The following is a 6,691-nucleotide window of genomic DNA, read 5'->3' on the forward strand; positions in this document are numbered from 1 at the left end:
GCGCGATGGGGGAGGGAGCCAGGCGGCGGCGGCGCGCTGGGAGCGGGGAATCGGGGTCTGGATGGAGACGGGGCGGTGGGGTGGGGGCATGGGGCTTTTTTTATTTTTGCTTTGGGCCGGGAAGTATGGGGTTTGCTTTTTCGTAGTTTTGCAGATCGGGTCCAATCACTCCTATATAGGGCCAGGGGTAACAGAATATTATTCTGTTATTGGTAACAGAATAGCCCTGTCCTATATATATATATATATATATATATATATATATATATATCGTATTACAAGCAAAAATAATAATCCCCTCCTAAGTCAAATTAACCTCTCTTGTTGTCAGGAAAGAAGTAGATGGACCAAGCGAGCCCACAGATGGAAAGCAACAATATCACTGATAACCGCTTAAGTGGGTGCGAGAGGACAACCACCACCGCTTTGCATGTGGGCCAAACATATATATGTTGAATACCCAAAATGCACAACTTTGATGTGCCATATGCCTCAAAAACCGTAAAGCATGCACCCACACAGAGCGAGGTTCATGAAGCGTACTACATATGACGGTCCCCTTCCCACCTCTTCACCGCATACTATATGCTCCTGCTGTAATATGTACAACCCAAAAGAATCCTCATCGATGGTGAAATTAATTAACCTCTCCCGATGTAGGTCAAAGTGATGCATGCATGCATCGACGATGGCCTCGTGGGCCCACAGATGGAAGCATCACACATGAGTGTCCTAGCTAGGATAACCACCGCGTGCATGCATGTGGCCCAAAAAGGTGTTGTGTGATGTTTGAATAGCCAATTTCATAATTTTGATGTGGCACGTGCCTCCGAAACCAAAAAGTCCTGACACAGAGTGAGGTGTACTAGTTCACGGACGCGTACGTATAGTATATATGCTAATTCCCTCCCACCTCTTCAACGCGTACTATATACCACCATAACACAAACAAAAAAGATTCTACCTTGCTGGTCAAATTAACCTCACTGCCGGCTGTTCATCAAAGTGATGAACGACAACCTCGCATGCCCACAGAAAGCGTCACACGCGAGTATTGTGTGTCATGTAGGATAACCATCGACTACATGTGGCCAAAACATGTATGTATGAAAGGGTTGTGTAATGTTTTAAATAACGATTTCATGACTTTGATGTGGCATCGGCCTGCCTAACAAAACAGCCAACCCACATGGTGGCTCACAACTCGTAGTTTACTGCGAGCCACCCGCCACCCCCAGACACACACACCCACACACACACCGCGAATCCACCGCAACTACGATGCATGTTAAATTAATTATCCCGCGGTGAACATATGTTACCAAAGGAGGGACGTTTTAATTTCGAAAAAAATCATAGAGATCATTATGATGTTTTAGTACATTAATTGGTTGATTTTCTACGGGTATAATGTGCAAAAATCAAATTTAAGCTACATGCACACATGACAGTGCACCTAAATGGATTGCAAAAACACATGTGTCTCACTGGGTGCATGTTTACTTCCCATGCAACAAATTTCAAACGTTGAGAATCTTGATTTTTAAATTCTAGTAAATCCAAAACTTATTTGAAGTTCATGAAACTTATCGTGTTGTCATATGGACACCAATACAAAGTGGCGTTGTAATTTTTTCTCAAATATGAGACCAGTTTTGATGTAATCTTTATCTAATTACAAATGGGAGATTATTAATAATTGGGAACCAATATCCCAAATGGATTATTTATTCAAACCGTGAGTGTTAGACCAACAGTGGATACGTGCCATGCTTCGGTTAAGCAATAAATCGACATCATTAATCATCCAAATAGAAAAACAATATATGTGTCGCCGCGTGACCCGTGTGTCGTGCGAGCAGGCATGAGTTGATGGGACGCATGCGAGCAGTCCGCCGCGCAGGCAGACGAGGAGGCGTGCGTGCAGGTGTGTGAATTGACGGAGGTTTGCTCACTGCACAATGTCATCGGGAGGCGTGCGAGTAGCTGTGTGAAACTTTGGTAGGCATGCTAGCAGTCCGGTGCGCAGGCTCACCGGGAGGCGAGCCATCAGTTTGACTGCCACCTTCCTCTCTCCCACAACTCCCGCTACTCCATATTAATGGTGTGCCCAAGTGGCCGCACCCCCCATCCTTGCCACACAAACACACACAATCCTCTCTCACCGCTTGCATCCTCGATGCCGCTCTCAGTCCTCAAAGCCGTCAGTGTATGAGTATGCCGCCGAAGCGCCCCATCGGAGGGAGTGGTGACGCCGGGCTGCTAAAGCACCAGAGCTCGGCGTGGAGATGGAGACAGAGGTTGCCGTCGTCGCCAGCGAGTTATCGCTGCACCTCGAGCTTACACAGCCGAAGGCGGAGTTCCGCACCGACTCTGGTGACGACCCCGGCGACGACTCCAACGACCACTCGGGCGACGATGGAGAGTTGGTTAGTCATCTATACCCATTTATGTGTCCAATAGATCATAGGGTTTCTCTGGTTACTCCTGCGTCCCCCTTTTTGGAATAGAATTCCTATGATTATGTTCTCCCAATCCATTGAATCCGAGTAAGTTTCGTTAGATCCGTGTAGTGTGTTGATTGTTTGAATGGTACAAGTGATAAGTGATTAGTTGTTTCATCTCTGCAAATGATTTCTGCTAGTAATCTGACTAGGGTTAGTGTTTGTGCTAATAATTCCTAGCCAGGACTTGACAATTGATTTTGAATGACCTACATATGTTTGTGCCATTATTTTCTTCAAGATTGGTCTGTACATAGATGACTGTGCTTAAAAATCGTACCACAATATCTGGATATGTATAAATAAATAGCCATAAATTCCTAATCCTACTTCACGGCATGTAATCAGTGATTTGATGCCAAATTTGTTTTACTATTTGTATAGGTGCTGTCTGACGATGTGGACAGCGAGGATGAAGATGCCCTCAGGAGGTAGAAGAGGCGAATCCAGAGGGAGCTTTATGCGGGAATGCATAACAGGTGTATTAGTACCTGGAACGGCGGCTTTCGATGCCCATTTTGCATCCATAGGCTTCATGATGCATATCAAAGTGTTCCGGTGCCTACAAGAGGATGGGCCGTTGGCTCCTTCAAGCAGAAGTATTCTCGCAGGGTGGCGCACGACGCATACACCGAGTACCTAGAGAAGCTTCAGGATTGTGCCGGCATGTGAGGTGAGATGTGGGATGGATCGAACTATGTATGCTTGAGTATGCTTAATGATTGTTGAACTATGTACTTATGGTTGAACTATGCTTATGTACGTGTACGATCCATCCCATAGTTCGACCCTGCAAAGCCCACAAAGCCCACCGCATTTCGCCACTTCAGCTTGCCGCCGCCTATCGCCATCAACTTTCTCGACACAGCTAACGGTCGACCCAGCTCCGCTCGGTTGGGGAATCTGCCATACTATGGGTTCTCTCTCATGGACGACAAGGTAACTAATTTAATGAGATATTATCTCATCTCTTATCCTAGTCCATCTGCCTCCTTTAATCACCACCCGGCGGAAATCACCGTGAATTCATTTTTATTCAAGCTGATTTGAGGGTTTTCTTTCATTCATAGAATGTACAGTGCTCCGACACATCAGGACTTTGTGACCTCCGCAAGAGATTCCATCTCACCGTACCAGATCACTTGAGGATGCCCGTCGTATGTTCAGTCTCACCCTAAATCGGTTGGGATGGCCTACTTTCCTGAACATATTCTAAATATTCCTAGATGTGGATAAAAGGTGCCACATGCACCATATACGTCAAAGGGGATTTTCCCCCTCTTCTTTCTATGTTACGCAAATTAATGATGTATTGTTCTTTCGGTTACTCTCATATTTCCATGGCATCATGTTTACTCTATCTGTTTAATTATAGATTTTTGTCCTTCGATTTCAACTGTTGTACAATTCTTTCAATTTGGGCTCATATTTGCATGTTACCATATTTTCTTTAGCAATCCTACCATTTTCTGCAGCGCATCCCTTGTTATGCAACAAATTATGGAGTGCACAATTTTTCCCTTTACATACATCAAGGTTGCACGGTTGTCATACTGCACACAAACCATGGATTTACAATCATTGCTAGTGGTGACCCCTATTTTTGCGCTGGATTTTGGAAATAAATTTCTAAGTTTTATGTACTAAAAGCTGGCACTAAAATTGCACTCCACATAAAAGGGCCTGGTCATGAGATATATGCTCACTTCCCGAAAAAAATCATCCGTCCAGACTTTGTTCAAAGTATGTTTTCTTTTCAACTATCTGCATGTTGACTTACCCAGCAATGTCAAATGAATTGTGTAGTATTTAAGCAACCAATGGTTATTCCCTTGTGTGACTCTATTCCTACCTAATAACTTCTAGTTACCAATACACTTTTCTATTGCCCTGTTTTAACTAAATATTCCCTGCACTCCCATTTCTATCAGAAAGCACCGCTGACAAGGAGACTCCGGAGGTGGAGAACGGGGCAGCCAACAAGCGGAGGCGGGGCGAGCTAGATCCGCAAGCGACTCCAGCAGGCGTAGACTTCATCAGCAGCCTCCCCGATGATTGAAAATCATCATCTCCCTCCTCCTAATCAAATATGGGGCGCGGACAACCGTCCTTTCCCGGCTGTGGAGCCCCCTATGGAACTCTAGCCCTCTCGACCTCATCGACACCCACAAGATCTACCATGGCTATAGCAAAAGCTTAGATGAGTTCTCCAATATCCTCGGCAGTCACCTTGGCCCAAATAGAGGCCTTAGAATGGGCAAGTTCTGTTCCAACGGCAAGGACCGAGCCAAGCTTGATGACTAGTTCTGATCCCCCGCCCGAGATCAGATCGAGGAGCTCACTTATGATGATGGGCATATGCGGTCGCTGCCAACATCCGCATTCCGCCTCGCGCCCACGCTGCGTGTCACCAAGTTCATGAACTGCCATTCGCCCCCTAATGACGCGCCCGCTCTTATTCTACCATGACTGAAGCACCTTGAGCTCGTCACCGTCTGCCTCTCAAACGGTGACATGGAGCGCCTGCTCCGTGGCTGTACTACACTCGAGTACCTTCGTCTTCAAGCGATCAATGGGTTGAGTACCTTCCACATCACCTCCATGACTCTCCGGACTATTTGTGTGTGTTGTTGGTGGGGCAGGAAGACATCACAAGATGTGTACCACGGTATGGTTACTAAGGGCACACCTGCACTTGAGAGATTACTTGTAGTTTATCAAGAAGGTCCAACAAGAATCAATGTCATTTCTACGCCAAAATTGACAGTGGTGGGCTACTCGTCTGACAAATACTCCGAACTTGTTATTGGACCCACACCCGTTCAGGTACAACAGCCGCCTTCTACATCTCCTTCTACAAATTAACGTTATTTCTAGTTTTGAAGATGTTTGTTTATCTCTCATTCAGAAAATGATTCCGACAAGCTTGACCGTGAAATTGCGCACAATGAATGTCATGGCACTAGAATCTGTCGGATTACAGGTTCTGGCAAAACCCTTGAGGTTCGAACTCTGGGGTGCGCACAAAGATCTCTCTCCCCCTAGCTCACACTCTCGCAACAATCTCAAGGCCTAGCCTGCCAAACCCTCGGAACAAGAGACATAGGAGTTTATACTGGTTTGGGCCACCGTTGTGGTGTAATACCCTACTCCAGTGTGGTGTGGTGGATTGCCTTGTAGGCTGAGGAAGAACAAGTACACGGTAAGAACAACCTCCTGAGGAGAGGTGTTCTTGGGCTCGGTGAGCTGGTGAGGGTGAGGGTGATCTGAATGATCCGACCCTCTCTATGGTGGTGGCCAGTCCTATTTATAGAGGCCCTGGTCCTCTTCCCAAATGATTAGGCGGGAAGGGATCCCACAACGGCCAATTTGAAGGGGGACAACTAGTATAAGCTATCATGACAAAAGGTGGTCTTCGCCTGCCAAAGGCTCTGGTGGTGACGCCGTCGTGGGCTCCGCGATGACCTTCGCCCTGCCGTCCTGCTAGCCTTGGTCTTGTTGCATCGATATGGAAACCTTTACCTGATGCCTCGGGACTCCTCGCCTGCACCTGCCCCTTTAGCACCAAAGAGGCAACCGGTACTCTGCGCCCGCTGGCACCTGCCTGGCCTTGGTTGTCATGGCTCACGTCACAGAAACCTCACGAGGTGCCCCTTGCCTTGATCTCTCCGCTCCTCGCGAGCCAGCCAAGTGAGGCTGCCCCTGAGGAGGTCTTGCATCATCCCCCTCGTGAGGCTTGGCCCCTCGCGAGGGTCTTGAGTGTTTGCTGGTGAAGATGGACCATACCAGGCCATTTAGTGTTGCCACGCCGTGTGCCGCAGGGAGGCTAGTATGGGGACCCCCGTTCCCAGAACGTCAACAGTAGCCCTCGGGCCCAAGGCGCGCTCGGACTTGGCTTCAACGCGAAGCCAAGGGGCAAGTGCGGAGCACCATGGGCCCCAAACGCCTGCAGCCTTGATTGACACATGGTGATTGACGGGACGTGAGCATCCCCACTTCCCCATGCAGCCTTGATATCCGCCTGGCTAGGCGGCCACCACGACCTACGCAGTTACTCCTTCATTGATGGTGACGCACCCCCCAACTCTTTCGCCTTCCTGAAACAGCAGCTTCCTCTTCTGATCTGACCTAGGCTTCGCCCTCTCCATCGCCATGGCGCCGAGCCGAACGAAGAAGGGGAAGAAGAA

The sequence above is a fragment of the Triticum dicoccoides genome, chromosome 5B (assembly GCF_002162155.2).
Source record: "Triticum dicoccoides isolate Atlit2015 ecotype Zavitan chromosome 5B, WEW_v2.0, whole genome shotgun sequence".
NCBI classification, from domain to species: domain Eukaryota; kingdom Viridiplantae; phylum Streptophyta; class Magnoliopsida; order Poales; family Poaceae; genus Triticum; species Triticum dicoccoides.